Source organism: Carassius auratus, chromosome 17 (genome assembly GCF_003368295.1).
Source record: "Carassius auratus strain Wakin chromosome 17, ASM336829v1, whole genome shotgun sequence".
Classification (NCBI taxonomy): Eukaryota; Metazoa; Chordata; class Actinopteri; order Cypriniformes; family Cyprinidae; genus Carassius; species Carassius auratus.
This window is the reverse complement of record NC_039259.1, coordinates 26850893-26868880: the sequence shown is the minus strand read 5'-3', so window position 1 is coordinate 26868880 and position 17988 is coordinate 26850893. Positions and strand designations below refer to the sequence as shown.

The window sequence follows — 17988 nt, the reverse complement described above, 5'->3', positions numbered from 1 at the left end:
TTAAGGCTCTTAAAAGGAACTTAAGCTAGATACTTAATCTTACATCTGCATGAAAAATACATCTGCATGAAAAAGTAGTAAAAAAAAAAAAGGTTTCCTACCAGCATCCTCTGTATTGTCCATAGCTGTGGGTGAAACTCCAAGTTCAAGGCATTTTTTGACGTGAGCTTTTGACTTCATATGCTTGGTGAGATTCCCTAAATAAAATAGGGGTTATTTTTATCTTTTGCAATCACGTTTGAATGTAAATGTGGTAAAGCCAACCTTTAGTTTTGAAAGCAAAGTTGCAGCACTTGCAGATGTAGGGTCTCACATCCGTGTGTGTTCGAATGTGTTTCTTGAGCATGCTTGGCTTCTTACAACGAATGCCACACTCTTCACATATATACTTTCCCCGACCACGGCCTCTCACATACACGTATTCCTCATTGGACTTATACCTGATAGAGAAAATACAAATATTTTTTCATTTCGATGCGTTACTACAGTCACATATAAACAGCAGCATGAAACAAATTACATATTCGTACCCTCCTTCAAAAATCTTCACGCGGACTGGCTCTGCTTGTCGTATGGTGGATTCCACATCTTCTCGTAATATTTGCACCTCTGGCTAATGTCTTTTAGCCTGACAGCTTGCTTTCTATCTTCCTCTCTGTAAGTCCAGTGATACCTGCAATAGTGCAACAGACCTTATGGAAACAGATGGCTAAATAAAAAGTACAGTTAAATATAGCACAGCAGCAAGTGGTAAATCAGCAAAAACCAACAACAGATAACATACTTGTTCTTGCTTCGGCCTCCAGGGGGTTGAGTTCACTAGCAGTCCAGGTTGGTAAATGCTGGCGACTGAATAAATAGAATCCTGCCTCCTCTGTTTGGATCGGAGAAGAGCAAGAACCATCCCAGTGCTAAGATCAGGTGGGTTAGGGTTACGGCATCTCACAAACCAATAGGCATACTCTGAAAAATGTGCTGCTGTTTGGGTACTATTTGGCTTAGTGGAGTTTGAGATAGCACCAGCTCACACATGTAGTAGTGTGAAGACCTGGAAACTTGGAGAAAAGTAAAGCACCTGTGATTGACAAGGGCACTGCACCTATACTAGAACCAGGAAGATTACTGGCCATTAATAAGTTCAGGTGTTGGTTTTTGTTCCATCATAGCAGTATCTTGAGGAATTCTGGCAGTAGATTGTAACTCTGGATTGCTGTAAAAGTCTTGGCTGGGGCTCATCCACATCTATCTCCTCAGTGGGCTCACATGTCTCTGGTGTGCTTCCTGATTTGAAAGCTTTCTTGGTACTTTCTCTTTCACCTTCAAGATGTCCTAACTCCACAGCACTAAGCTCTTCAAACAATCTGTCCATAAATGTTCTCATCTTTGACTCGTTTTTGTTGCTTCGCTTCAATGAAAAGTTCAATGCTACTTGTAGGTGAGAGCATGCGTTTGTTTGCTCCACCACTGGGGGCCTCTGTAGTTGAGATGGTTTTGGAGGTCAAGGATAGAGGTATGCCTGTATTTAGCTTTGCTGGTGATGCCTGTGGGCTGCGAAGTAGTCGCCTAGGGTGCCCTGATCCTGAAGATGGTTCACAATCTGGGTTATTTTGTGACATGACAATGGCAAGACTTTGACAGGGGGATTGTGTTTTGTGTTCTATGTATGACATAGGATTCTGTGTTTGAGAATCCAGAATATGAGATATACTAGTGTACGTTACATTCCCATAAGATGGTACTTGCATCTGAATTCTAACAGGCACTAGCAAACCGGACATACTTTGACTGGCTAATACTTGCTGAGCTTGTGAAAGCACTGCTATTGTGGACAAAACATTGCCTAAACTCTGGGAACAATCTTCTTGGGTGTTCCTTAAGCTAATATAAGATTCAGCTACCTTGGATTCTTCAGGTTCCTTCTTTATAAAATGCGTTACAATATCCATATCATAAACACTGCAAACATTGGGTTTTGCATACTGAGATGAGGCTTGCACTCGGCAATATTGTTTGTGTTGGGGAGAAGGACTACCAGAAATCAAAGAATACCTAATTTTCTCAATGGATCCCTCAAGTGTAAACGGTTTGCTTGGTGAGGTTGATCTCTTGCTCATTTCATCTGAGATGGTGCCGCCTTGCATCTCAGGTTCACCACTTAATGTTGCCTGCCTAACTAAGAATGCCCTTCTACGCATTGTAACCTCTTCTTGCCTAGATGTAGATGAAGGAGAAAGACTACCATAATCAAAAGACTTGCTTCGATATCCTGGAAACTCTGAGGGTAAATTATAAGTTGATTGCTCTGAAGCAGAACGTATCATCTCTCTGTGATGACTCTGTAAACGTCCTGGAACAGATAAGAACTCCAAAGGCTTATTAAACTCATCTGGGTTGGTTAGAGACACAAGGTTAATGGTCTCCTCTTTGTCGAGGGACAGGGAAAAACTTGAGCTGTGAGACAAATTGCTATCTTGACTTGGGCTTCTGGAGAGACTTGTGCAAGCAGATTCAAAACTAGATTCCCCAGAAGAACATTCCATCTCTGCTAATCTCAAGCGTTTCTTTTTGGGTGGTAGCTTTTCCAATGGAAACTGTGATAGGGTCTCACTCCTCTGTGGCCACTGGAACTCTTCAGCATGCTTATCCCCTTGCTTGACCCCTACTTCCAGAACTTTTTCCGACCTGTCAGGCTCCACGGTTACTCTAATCTCTGGAACTTGGATAGTAGGCTGAGATGTTGGTTGCTTACTCAAATTAAGTTTTTGGTGCAGAAAACCACTGCATCGCCATTGCCAGTCTGCTCCTTCTGTTCTGTGACCCTCCATACTATGCTTCTTCTCCATGAATCTGTAAATGCCAGTTTTGTCAAAGGGAAATGATCTAACATCACTTGACCTTTCTGGAGAGTTTAGTCGGTTTAATGAATTTGTGTGCTGAATGACAGAGATAACATTGCTGCCAGTCCTTTTCTCAGTGTCAGAAAAGGCAGTATCTAAAATAGTTGGCTTTGTCTCATTGTCCTCTGAGTGTCCAGAAGGCTTGTCTTGTACATGAAAGTCCTCTTCCTCCATGACATTTTTGTCTTTTCTTCGTTTCCTTGTGGAAGTTTCTGATAAATGGCTTGGAAATATGGAACACAACTCAGTTTCTTGATAGTTTAAAGCACCCATTTTTGGATCATCTATGCTGTGAATTTTCAAGTCTGATTTTAAGCTACAAGCCAGATGAGCATAGCAGTCAGATTCAGCATGTCCTTCAGTAGCGGAGTGCTCAAACGCAGCTTGCCGCATGAGTTTTCTCATACCCATTGCGCCTCGGTAGGTGACATCAGCACCTGCCATTCTCTCATCAAATGAGTTACTGCTTCTTAGCCCTTGTGGGGCATTCAGATTTGAATTAGATGAGGTTGGAAGAGAATTACTGCGCAAGAATACACTACTCTCTGACGCTGTTTCCAGAAGGTCAGAGCTAGAGATTTGACATGCTTGATAATCTTCCCTTTGGAAGGACTCAGAATCCATTTTTATTGATCGCACTAGGTCTTTTTTGCTTTTGTGGATTGAGGAGTCAGTGTCACCTGGAATTATGCCTTTGTTCAATGTAATCATGAAGCTGGATGTCGCTTCATTTATGTCTGTCATGCAAGTTTGTACAGTGATTGATTGCTTTGGCCTGGTTGTTGGCCTATAACATTTACCAAACATAATCTCTTGATACGATTTGGCACTTGTGCTTGACTGATTGAATTGTTGCTCAGCACTCTCAGAACGCGAGAAGTATCCTGAATCAGTGCTGCCTTTACTGTATGAACTAGGCAGAGAAAGAGACTGATCAGAGTCTTGATTTTTCTTCTCTGAAAGCCGAAGTGCCAGTCTTTGCTTGATGGTGGAGAACTCAACCATTTGGTCCACCTGAGCAATAGTTGCAGGTGCCTTCATTTCCCGGAATTGCCATAAAGATACTTTTCCTGATGAGCCCGTTTCCTTTTTGAGTGATGCTTGAGCAGATAAAGTAGTGTCCTTTTTTGCCAATATACTCCCTTTTTCTTGCACAAAACCCTCTGTTTCTTTGATATGGCTTGTTGTATACAAGGATAAGTCTTCCACAACTTCTTCATCTGTGTCACTGCTCTGCTCAGCATCAGAATGCATCTCGCCTTCTGCCACCACCAACTCCTCATCCGTATGCTTGCTGTCTTGTTCTGAAAATGAAAACAATCCTGCCTTCACTGCATGGGTGTGGGATTTTCTGTGTTTGTACAGGTTGCTCTTAGTTTTAAAGGAGAAACCACAAGGAATACACGGATATGGTCTTTCGCCAGTATGAGAACGGATGTGCTTCTTCAATACACTGGGTTTGGCACAAGCTCTGCCACAATACTGGCATACATACTTCCCAGTCTTAACCAACTTCTGCTCCTTTTTGAGAAGGCCCTCTGACAGCAGCTCATATTCTGATTGAAGATATCGTTTGTTTGGGAGAGAAACGTTCTTCCTCCTGAGCTGGATGTGACACTGTTCTCTAGATTTTGAGGTAAGAATATTTCCTGAAGCAAGGACCTGTGACTCCATACCAGGAGATGGACTTACAGCTGGGGTCTGGGGTTGCTCCGCAAGTCTTATTTTGTCCTCTGTGCCAGAGGATTGGCCTCTTTGGGTCATCTCGGATGGCAAGTGTTTTTCGTCTTCTTTGAAACCAGTAATCTGTTTGGAACATTCCACATCACCTGAGGTATTAGCAGCCTCCATGATAAGTATTTGCTATCTACAATTGCTACATTGCCCTTGGTTTTGACACAATGAACATCATCACACTGAACAGCGAAAAGTTTCTCTTTAACGTGGATGGTTAATCCTTCAGTGGTTTAAACAGTTCCCTGTGATTGTACAGCAGTCAGTCCAACAGCATAATTTTCAAAACATTGAAATAATAATTTCCATATGTTCAGTCAATGCATGTTCAATCTATATACATTTAAGCCTGGGCACCAAATCCAAATTGTCTGCAAACAGAAAAAACAAATTCAAAATGTTTTAAGCAAAGAAGAATAACTTGAAGAGTACAGTATAATTCTGAGGCAATTATTTAAGTAGAAAAGCCATATATCTTCAAGACAAATGGCCCATAAACTCACCATGCCCTGAGTAGAGTGTTTCTGAAGGCAGTTTGCCAGCACCATCTCTTTGTCTTTCTGACGTTTGTGATTGATGTGAAGGTCGTCTCAAACTGTAAGGTCAGGAATCCCTCCATTAGAGAATTAACCAAACTACAAGTATTACAAGTACATGGCTGTGCAAGCATAATTTATCTCTGTAACACCATCATTCATTCTCCACTTTAATCTCTATTAGGAATGTCTTTGCTATTCAAAGGAAAACTCTTTCATTTCAAAATAAAATAAAATAAAATAAAAATAATATCTATCTATCTATCTATCTATCTATCTATATATATATATATATATATATATATATATATATATTAGTGCTAATCCTGAAATATGAATAAAGATCAACTGAATAATATTGACTACCATTCAAAAGTTTGAAATCGTCACATTAAAATAAATAAATAAATAAATAAATACTACTTTTATTTTCCAAGGGTACATTAAATTGAATTGAATTAAAGTGACAATAAGATATTTACAATGTTACAAAATATTTGTATTTAAAATAAATGCTGCTCTTTCGAACTTTCTATTCATTCAATCCTGAACACAAAATGTATCATGACATAATTTTAACATCATCAAATGTTAAGAAGCACAACTGTTTTCAACAATGCTAATAATAAAAAATGTCTCTTTAGCACTAGATCAGCATACTGTATTACAATGATTTTTGAAGAATCTGGATAAAGACTGGATAATGATGCTGAAAATTTAGCTTTCCCATTACCTGAATAAACAATATTTTAAAATGCATTCAAATAGAACAGTTGTTTTAAATGGTAATAATATTAAATAAAAGCAGCATTTGTGAGCTTTTAATATTTTTTTTCAAAAACATTAAAATAACTTATCTAATCTAAGGTATTGAATCTTGTTTCATCTTTAGTAGAACAATAAATAACATTCACAGGGAATTAACATATTTTTTTCTTAGTGCATTACAAAAGTTACAAATTGAAGGAACACTTGTGTTGAATCTGCAAAAAAATAAATAAATAAATAAATAAATAATAATAATAATAAAATTAAAATACAAGGGCAAATTCTTCCAAATTATTTCATACAAATACATATAAGGTACCATACCTTGTAAAGTAAAGTACCCTGTAAAGAGATTCTAAAGATTAATGAATGAACCACTGAATTCACATCCGTTATACAATACAAATGTGTGACCAACTACATTACAGTTTTAATTTTATTGGTCAAATAATTTAAAAAGTAGTGCCACAATATTAAAAAATAATATTGGTAACTTACACCACCTCTGCCTGCACTCTTTGAATGGACGTGCAACTATATAGGTGTATCTCAATAAATTAGAATGTCATGGAAAAGTTTGTTTATTTCAGATATTCAACTCTAATTGTGAAACTTGTATATTAAATAAATTCAATGCACATAGACTGAAGTAGTCTAAGTCTTTGATTCTTTTAATTGTGATGATTTTGGCTCACATTTAACAAAAACCCACCAATTCAAGATCTCAAAAAATTAGAATATGGTGATATGCCAACCAGCTAATCAACTCAAACACCTGCAAAGGTTTCCTGAGCCTTCAAAATGGTCTCTCAGTTAGGTTCACTAGTGTCAAGGTTCATGGGTCAGTGTGCTCATTTTGCGTCTCTGTCTGATTGTGTGCGTCTGTTAACTAGCAGCAGTTGCGATAATGAGCACCAGCAGCAACTCATTTGTGCTGCCTTTAAGTTTGGCTGGTTTCCTGTTCGTGATGTTGGTTTGTTGATTTCTCATCTGTCTCTCTTGTCTTGTTGTGCTTTGTTCCTCCACTTGGATTATTTCTCTGGACCTTACTCCTTGCCCGCCTGAGATTCCTGCGCTGGGTTTGAGAGTACTGCTGCTTGAGTGGTCTGGACGTGATTCATCTGGGGTTATGCCATCGTCTTCCTATGTTCTCATTGCTGACTATCTGAGCTACAAATAAAGCATTTTTACCTCGCACTTGGATCTCGTGACCTCATCATTGTGACAACTAGGCTACACAATCATGGGGAAGATTGTCCACAAGACAATCATTGACACCCTTAACAAGGAGGGTAAGCAACAAACATTCATTGCCAGAGAAGGTGGCTGTTCACAGAGTGCTGTATTCAAGCATGTTAACAGAAAGTTGAGAGGAAGGGAAAAGTGTGGAAGAAAAAGATGCACAACCAACCGAGAGAACCGCAGCCTTATGAGGATTGTCAAGTAAAATCGATTCAAGAATTTGAGTGAACTTCACATGGAATGGACTGTGGCTGGGGTCAAGGCATCAAGAGCCATCACACACAGACGTGTCAATGAAGTTGCTGAACCACAGACAACATCGGAGGCATGGGCTAACTGGGCTAAGGAGAAGAAGAACTGGACTGGTGACCAGTTCCCCAAAAGCCCTCTGTTCAGATGAGAGCAAGTTTTGTATTTCATTTGGAAACCAAGGTCCTACAGTCTGGAGGAAGGGTGGAGAAGCACATAGCCCAAGTTACTTGAAGCCCAGTGTTAAGTTTCCACAGTCTGGGATGATTTGGGGTGCAATGTCATCTGCTGTTGTTTGTCTATTGTGTTTTTTTGAAACCCAAAGTCACTGCACCTGTTTACCAAGAAATTTTGGAGCACTTCATGCTTCCTGGGGAAGTTGTGGCCGGTGTGTATTTGTTCACTGCTGTGTGTGTGTGTGCACTTTGGATGGGTTAAATGCAGAGCATGAATTCTGAGTATGTGTCACCATACTTGGCTGTATGTCACGTCACTTTCGTTCTGCTGACCTGCTTTTTGAAGATGCTGATTTCATTTTCCAGCAGGATTTGGCACCACATTGCCAAAAGCACCAAAAGTTGGTTAAATGACCATGGTGTTGGTGTGCTTGACTGGCCAGCAAACTCACCAGACCTGAACCCCAGAGAGAATCTATGGGCTATTGTCAAGAGGAAGATGAGAAACAAGAGACCAAACAATGCAGATGAGCTGAAGGCCACTGTCAAAGAACATGGGCTTCACTACCACCTCAGCAGTGCCACAAACTGATCACCTCCATGCCACTCCAAATTGAGGCAGTAATTAAAGCAAAAGATGCCCCTACCAAGTATTGAGTACATGTACAGTAAATGAACATACTATCCAAAAGGCCAACAAGTCACTAAAATTAAGTATTCTAATTGGTTGAGACAGTGAATTGGTGGGTTTTTGTTAAATGTAAGCCAAAATCATTACAATTAAAAGAACCAAAGACTTAGACGACTTCAGTCTGTGTGCACTGAATTTATTTACTACATGAGTTTCACAATTTGAGTTAAATTCCTGAAATAAATGAACTTTTCCACAACATTCTAATTTATTGAGATGCACCTGTAATTACCATCTGCATACATCAGAGTTTATATAATGAGGTTACATAAGGTTATCTGGTTCAAACCTCTTAACTGGGACATTCAAACTCGTCGCAATCAGAGAAGAAATATCAAGCTCCACCAGGCTATAAAATCTACAACCAAATCTTAACATGGTCTACAACGAAGTCAAATGTTTTCCATAGGTCGAGTTAGTATCTAAACAGCCTTTCAGTCTGGAGAAAGCGACCAGATGAGAGCGTTGATGTAGGAATGACAAAACACAGCAATCAGATATGCTTTTTTCAAGGTCAGTCTCAATCCTGTGCAGTCCTCAACACATTTGAGGAGAATTATGGTGGATAAACCTGCCAGAGGCTAAATGCACCTCTTAAAACTGAGCTGACAAGTTAAATGTGTCAGTGGTGTTCGGTATTCAGACACGAGACAATAATCACATCAAATCTGTCCAAGTTGCATGATGTGATTTCATCGATTAAGGACAACATCGAAAGACTATAAGTGGCCAAGTTTGACCTTCGATCATCTATTGAATGAGCAGACAAGCATCCGTGTTAACACATCTACAACAACAACAACCGGCTCAACATGTCAAAGCCAGAGGCGGGAAAATATAACCAGACTTGAAAGAATGTCATTACGTCATATATCAGCCCCCCTTGGCATCACTACCCGGTGGGATGCCTGGCATTTCATGAAATACAGCTGTGCTGCATCTTAAAACTACAAAAGGAACAAAATGTCCACAGAAGAGCTTATCATACTTCAAAAAGCAGAGCAGTCAAGGACTGACTTTGACGAGTCACCTGCTTTTGAGTCCCAGTAAGACGTACAACACAGTGATTGCTATCAATCTACAAACCTGGTGTCCAAATTCAGCCTTGTACAATGTCTCCAATCAAATGCAGCTGTTCTCATAATTCCTTCTTCCTGTATCGCTGTACATCACCTACAAAAAAAGACAAATGTGCCAGAAATAAGTCTCAACAGTCATCAATGTCCTGCTCAATGAGAGTACATTAGAAGCGCTACAGATGTATGCGAGTCACCACAGAAAATACCTCATTGAGACGCGTATCCAGGAACAAAAATAGAAAAGGGGCCCCGGATAGGGTTATGCAACGGCCCACATTCAGGGCCACTTTTGCATCAGCGCAGGGAGAAGTGAATGGCCATGCTAACTGAGGAAAGGAGTTGGAATCAGGAAGGTTTGGATTAGAATAAAGCATAAAACCTAAACTGCACTGAAATTAAAAGGTTTAATCTATGTATAGGATTGTGATATACAGCAGAAATAACAAGCAGTATGCTAATATGGTATTCCAAACACAGCGTTAGTCTGGGACTGAAAATCCTGATAGATCACATATTAATCATGTTTAGCTCATGGAAGTGATAAATTACCAGCAGTATCTTAAAAGCAACATGAGTTACTGGCTTTATTTTACATGATTTAGTGTTGTGCATTATTCCAGAACAAAGTTTGTGTTTTCATCAAAACATAATCAGGTGCCACTTTTTCAGCAGCGCTGTTTCCCGAATATCTTTCCCTTTCATTTTTCCCATAGGGCTTTTTAAAAAGTCTTAGTTTGAGAGTTATAAGCCATGAATTAAACCAAACAACTATGAGAAGAATCAAAACATAAACTTTGACTTGAAGCAAAAAAATATATGAAAATTCAGACAAAAATATAAGACTCTGACATAATCAAATAAAACCAGTGGTGAAGTATAAAATAAGTCATTTACAGAATAACATTTTTTTTATATATTGAAACTATTTATTATAGGTTTGCTTTGTTTTTTGTGGGGTTTTTGTTATTGTTGTTGTTGTTGTTTTTGTTGTGATTTGAGAGCTTATGTCATTCACATTTCTTAATTGAAGTGGGGGTTTCTTTTGCTTGCCGTGATTCTCTGATTGGTGGGGATTCCTTTGCAGAATTAAGGGTACTATAGTTTTTCAAAGGAATTAAGCTGTAATATGATTATTTAAAAATAAGTTGGCTTCGACATAAGCATATATCATTGATTAACAATATCAGTGCTCACAGTAACACTCTTTAAATTATTGTCTGAATAACATCAAATCATGTGCAGCTTTTCCTCCCTTAAATAGGATATATCTCTGTGAAGGATATATCTCGTCCACACGTGGATGTTGACAATTTCTTGCCATTTTTAAAGTAAATAAGTAACTGAAATCAAGCCCCATTCAGGGGGGTAAATCCTCACTACTTCTTAATTGGCCTGTAACCTTGACCTCTCAACACAATTCAATTTACACGGCTAAAAATGTTTGACCTGCTGTGACCATCATCTAAAGTTACAATGGGAGAAGACAACTGGGTTCTGCATTAGAGGAGCAGAGGGGTCAGGAGAACATGATACAGTACAGATACCGTCAGTGTGTTGTAGTCATAGTCTGGTAAGTAACAATAGAGACTTCAGGTATAACAAAAGCAAGCAAGCAAGCATCACTATTACTACTGCTCATATTGATCAGGGCTAGTGTTTGATCAAACCCCAAACCCTAAGCGTTACATTTTGGCAAGATTTTATATCGTGAATATTTTGTCTTGTTTTCCAGTACAAATATCACATTCTCAAATTATGATGCATTAACTTAAGAAGCACATATGACATATATTAAGGCATGTTAGCAAATTAGTTTGGGCTTAAATCAAGGATTTCTTTTTTTGATTCCCATGCATTTGAAGATATTTTTCTCTTTTACCTAAGATTAAACGCATTTAATTTTGAATAAAAAAAAGGAAAAAAAAATCCTACTTTTAGCTTTTAAAGCAAAATGAGGAGATGAAGATTAAGATCGATATCATGTGGTTTTAATTAAAAAAACATGAATGTTAACTCAAATCATAACTTACAATTCAAAAAAAAAAATTTGACTTTATTATCTCTCCATTATTTTTACTTTTGACTTTTCCAGTACAAATTTCAAAATATTCTGAAATCAAGCAAATTTACAAACTTATCTTTAAAATGTAAGTAAATAAGTTTTGAGTTAAGAATGTAATGTATAGATATTTGTATGAGAAAACAAGCCAAAATACTCGCTAAGAAAGTGTACGGTTGTCATCTGGTGGACGATAAAACAAGGCTAAGAAATCCCATACACGCCCTGAAGAAAGGAACCATTATAGAAAAGTGCTGCAGAATTCATCAGAAACAGCACAGAGATATCCATGGATAGTGCAGCATGTTTTGCACAGGCAACTATCACTCTGTGCTTGAATAATTATGTTATGCTGAGTCTGGACAGCTGTGTGGATGTCTGGTTTATCAGATGTGTTCTAGTACAGAAGCAGTCCTGGAGATCACTTTATTTACTTTCACAGAAAGCAGTAATGTATCATAATGACACGGGCAGCCAGCGGCGGAGGAACGTTTGCACGCTATCAAATCACATGCAAATGTGCAGAATTCTGCTGGTCAGCGAACGTGTGTGCCTTAGACAGTGGAAAAGCCGAGCAGTGTTATGGAGCACCCGCTGGGACACACCATCATATTTATAGAGAGACGAGAGACTTGACCTTCAATGCTTGTGGAGGATCAGCCATTTCAGGGCCTTTCCACAGTATACTTAATGCAGAAATCTGCAGTGCCTTGTGCTCTCTCTCTCTCTCTCTCTCTCTCTCTCTATATATATATATATATATATATATATATATATATACAGCCTGTCTGTGCATGTCAGAGTCTGTTATGGGAGTCATAAACCAGAGGATTGACCCCCGTGTTTACTTCACCCTTAGTTTGTACTGTTGTGCTTATTAACTATGCCAGTGTTTTGGTTGAACTAGCCTTTTTTCCCAAAGGTCAAAGGTGTTCATATAAAATAAAATACCATTAAACATGTTGGGATTGGTTAAAAAAAAAATTCAGATGATTGACCAAGGCTGAATTTATTGGATAAACAAAGAAAAACAATAATAACAGTAATACAGAGAAATATTATTACAATTGAAAATAACTGTTTTCCATTTAAATGTGTTTTGAATGTGCATGAGTCCAAGCATCATTACTCTAGTGTTCACATGACCCTTCAGATTTCATTCTAATATGCAGATATGCTGATTTGTATTTATTATCAATGATGAAAACAGATGTGCTGCTTAATATCATTTGGAAACCATAATTCATGTTTTTCATGAATCCTTGATGAATAGAAAGTTCAGAAGAACATAATTAATTTGAAATCTTTTGTAATGGTATGAATATCTCTACTGTCACTTTTGAACAAATTAATGCATCCTTGTTGAATAAAAATATTCATTTCCATTTTTTTATACATGATTTATTTTGTACACCGTGATACTTACATATTTAAAAATCGAATATCCTGTGATTAACTGACTTATCATCATGATTATCTAGTATGTGCAGATTCCTGTTAGACAGGTTTGATAATGGCACTAAATTGTGCCATACGCAAATGGCCTTGATCTGGAAATTATACTGTAAATGCCAATCACCACGCATGTGCTGTGCAGAAATGAGGAATGTTCCTATGACAACCAAACGACTATTCCTGCTGCGTTCACGTTCTTTGTTTCACATAAGTGGATACTGAATAGGCCAACAGGCATCCTCAAGTAACCCTCCTGCACCTGTGACATCACATGCTCCGCTAGAGCCCCTTTCATACATACATCACTGCACACAACTGATGGGAGTCAGGAAAATCACATGCATCTTTTCCAGGTAACAAGGAACATTTTTAATGATTTATACTGTAGAAAGAAATTGTTTACCTAAAAATTTTAATTGTATCTATATTTATTTCCCTGTAGTTCTGAACCTGTATGCTGCTATATATTCTATGGAACACCTAAAATAAAAAATGTAGTTCTCACTGTGTAAAAAAGTCAGTTCTCATTGTGCATCTTCCCACTCTTTCTCCGACTAGATAAGGTCACGAGCTTCAGATTTAAAATAAATCCCTTGAGTTTCTAAGAGTTAGATGAACAGTGTTCTCTGATCGCCATGGCAACACATTCTAAGTGCTTTTTCAGAGTGAAAAGTTAACAATGAACAAGCTTCAATTCAAGTGTGCGAGAAAGACTAGAATCTCTAGGACAACATACAGTACATCATCACGATCAGAAGCATTAGAACATGTCTGGATAGAGTTAATGCTTGTTCAAACATGTCTGCTGACCAAAGCCAACTCAAGTTACCAGTATATATAATATATACTCAAAATTCACTATGAATATACATAAACACAAAATCCAAAGGCGGCCTGTAGATTTCTGACAGTTTTGGCTTTACTACACTCTTCAAAATAGAGTTCTGAACCATTTTGCCTTCCCCAAAGAACCTTTCAGTATATAGCTCTTAAAAGTAGTGATTTGTGGTATGGGAATGTTTCATGGATTTTAAAGCGATAGTTCTCCCAAAAATGAACATTCAGTCGTCATTTACTCACCTTAAAAATGTTCCAAAGCAATAGTGAATTTCTTTCTTCTGTTGAGCACAAAAGAAGATATTTTGAAGAATGCTTGTAGCCAAAAAAGCTGTGACTGGGCTGGTACCTTTGTACTTAAATTGTCCCTTTTGGTTCCCTATTGGAACATATTAGTGCCTCAAGTGTACATAATAATATCTAAAGCATACAGTGTACCTTTTTTTTTCAGAAAGTGCATGGTATGAAAAATAAATAACTTATGGAAGTTAATGGCTACCAGCAACTTTTTGTTTCTCAGCATTCTCCAAATTATATTCTTTTTTGTTTAACAGAAGAAAGAAATGTATACAGGTTTGGAACAAGTGTAAGAATTTTCCTTTTTGGGTGAACTATCCCTTTAAAGCTTCAACAATTCCAATGAAGAACCCTTCATTTTGAGAATGTAGCCAGCTCAAAATTGCTACATGGTGCTCAATTAAACACACTTTTTGGCAAAACATTGGCTTAAAGACAACTATAAGAGAGATAGTCACAAAAAAAAGACCCAATACTAATGAAAACCTTCACATCTCTTTTACAAGGTCTCCAGAGCATACAAGATGGGACCACCTAATACAACCAAAAGACCAATCCAATAACCACATGCCAGGATAAAACGCCTTCACACTGCCATTACATTACCATGTTCAGATCATAATTAAGATCAAACTCTCTCACCCGGCCAGATTTTCTCCCTGAAAGCCACTGCTCTCCTTCAGGTCAGGTTAAACAGTGCAGTTCCCATCCTCACTCTGTGACTGCCAAGACTCCCATTTTACACAGACTTCTCTCCATTAGGCACAGCTACAGCACCTTACTTACTCATAAGAGCAGTGGGAAGTAAGTGGAAAATGATCATGTTTCTTGGCATAAACATGTGCGTGTTGATTGGCTGAGGGCTGATGTCCATCACCGTGACAACACGCTGCTGGCAACATATACTCAGGGACAGAAATAGGTTTCTGCTCACTCTGGAGCGCCACGATCCCAGCGCAGAGGAAGGGAGGGAAAGCCGGAGGGAATCTGAGACGGAAGATGAACACAGACATAAGAAAGCAAGGACATTAGCTTAGAATATCACACCTGCAGCATGCCATACTGCTCAGTGTGCGGGCAGATTTATTAGCACGGCCACAACATAAAGTATGAATGATAAACTAGATTTATACATTTCCAGAAGACAATGTAGTGCTTGCATGTGCAGAAAAATGTTAATCCTGATCTAGAACTAACTAAAACCTGTTGTTCACAATCTACTACATGTCTTCTGTCATCTGATTGATGGTTCAAACTTTTTTAGGCCTTTTAGTATAATTGTAAAAGCTTCTCACTTCGGCTTGTGGTACAGATTTTATTTTTATAAAGTAAATGTAAGAATGACTTTTTTATTACTAACATTTTAAGATGAACACTTACTGGACTGAAGCAACTTAAGTTTACTTGATTATACTTTTTTTTTTTTTTTTTTTTTTGAAAAATCATGAGTATCAAATATGCTCATCAAGCATCTTTCAATCATCATTGGATTGCATTGCCTTATGTTTTAATCATAACACTAAGCATTTAAATATCATGCTAAAACATTATTGGAGATACAACGTGACAACTGATATTTATATGATATATGATTTTTTTGCCCAGTTTTGATTATCTACAATTAAGGGAAAAACTGTACATTCATCAAAAAGCTACCAGTAAAATCAACATGACTTTCCACAACTCACGTGATTTGAGACATTCATTAACGTCTATAACATAAAAGCTACAGATAACATGTTGTTGGAAATCACAAATCACAACATACACTTAAAAAAAAAAAGAATCTGTAAAATTAGCAGTAAAAAAAAAAAAAGTGAAGTGTTGCCTTTCCTGAAATAAAAAATATCTATTTTTTCATTATTTATTTTATTTCACCTTTTATTTTGTTAACTTAGCAAAGTTTCCAATTGTAATCTAATAATTAAAACAATAAGGCTGAACTTAAGGCCTATCAAAGGGTAAGAATATGAACTTTTAAATAGTACTAATAAATACCATTTAGGAGTAAATAAAGAACAAAAATGTAGCTTTTAGATTTTGATACTTGATACTTGGGAGTACCAACCTTGTACAGCTTTGTACTTTTTTTTCTGAGAGTGAAGCAAACTTAGTGCACATGCAAAAAGCAGGACGAAATCCCCTCGCAGACCCCCTCATTCTGTCGTACTACACGTAATGGAAGATTGGCTCTGGAAGCCCAAGGGTCCTTCCTTCTTTACCTCCCAGCGGCAGGCTCACCCCACTCAGACCAGACCCTCGGACACCTGCCAAAACACACACACACACACACACACACACACATTTGGATGAAAGATGGAAAAGACCAAAAAGGGAATCTCACATATGTGAGGAATCTTGTATTGCTAATTGTGAATTTCCCCCCTGCAGAGTGAGTCAAAGCGGCTGTGATGTTCATAAACAGTGCAGGACTATTCTTGGCACAGCTGCCCTGAATAACTCAGATAGGGAGTTTCTGATATGGGAGCAGTGGCACGTGTGTCTGAATGCAGCATGTGATGCTCTCCGGTTCCAAAGACGGCCATGAGCAGAGCATTATGGGTAGCTCAGGCTGCCACACAGTGCTCTATTCAAACAAACATGTCTCTGTGTCAAATCTAATTCAAAAGACAGAACACAATTCACTTCCTTTACTTTTTACGTAACTTAAAATTAAAAGTCAATATGCTAGTAAAGAAAGAAAGAAAGACTGTTATAGTTAACTACTGTTAACAAAAACTATTTGATTTAACTGTATACAAAATGTAATAAATATAAAAATTGATTAAAATCTATTACATTTTGCATTGGCAACAAACTTAAATAAAATAAATTGAAATTTAAGTGATGGAATAAAGCAGAATTTTCACCATCCTTACTCTGGTCTTCTGTCAGATGTTGATTTGATGCTCAACAATTATTATTTTTCCAGGATTTCTTCATGCATACAAAGTAAAAAAAAAAAAAAAAAAAAAAAAAACGAATCTATTATAAATTTCTTTACTGTCACTTTTGATCAATTTAATATGTCTTTGCTGAATTATAGTAATCTTTATTTTTATTTTTTTAACTGTTAGGGTAGGGCTGGTTGCTAATGTTTTACGGCAGGGCTTAGTCAACAATCAATTATTCAATAATTATTTTAATAAACATACCTGTGTCTTAGATGATGATACAACTGGGTGGCTCAGAACAATATAACCATCAGCGGGCCATGAAAGGAAAACAGCATAGATTACATTCTTCTGATTCCACATATACCTGTTATGACAAAACAAAACCATACTTTCATTTAAAAGCAAATAAAGGTGAAAAAGATAATGTATAAAAAATGAAACACAAGAACTCTTAATGCTCTGCTGCTGTAAAAGGCCTATTTTTATTAAATAAATACTATTATTCAGCAATGTGACATTAAAGTGACAGTAAATACATTCATATTGTTGCAAAAAATCAACCAAGAATCCTGAAACTGTATCAAATATTATTAAGCAGCACAACTATTTGTTGAAAAGCAAATCAGAATATTAGAATGATTTCTGAAGATCATGTGACACTTCAGTCTGGAGTAATGATGCTGAAAATTCAGCTTTGATCACAGGAATAAATATAATTTTAAGATATATTCAAATAGAAAGCAATTATTTAAAATTCTAAAATTATTTCACAATATTACAGTATTTTTTGATCAAATAAATGCAGCCTTGGTGAACAAAAAACAGCTTTGAACATTGGCACACTGTATGTGATTGTATTTTCTAATCTTTTATTTCATTTTATAATAATATAAAAACTTGATTTTTACATTGTCATAATAGATAAAACCATGTCACCCGAGTTTCGAAGATGTTGAGATACCCACACTACTCACAAGCCGTTTGAAGTATAAGCAGTAATTACGATGTTTCTAATAATAATCACACGGATATTACTTTCATATTGTCCTTGTAGTGCCTCTTACAGCATGT

At 37.3% G+C, this 17988-nt stretch overlaps 1 pseudogene; it reads right to left on the bottom strand.

The window, feature by feature from the left end:
* LOC113116917 (transcription factor HIVEP2-like) lies at window positions 1–17282 on the bottom strand (annotated as a pseudogene).
* Window positions 17283–17988: the final 706 nt, after the last annotated feature.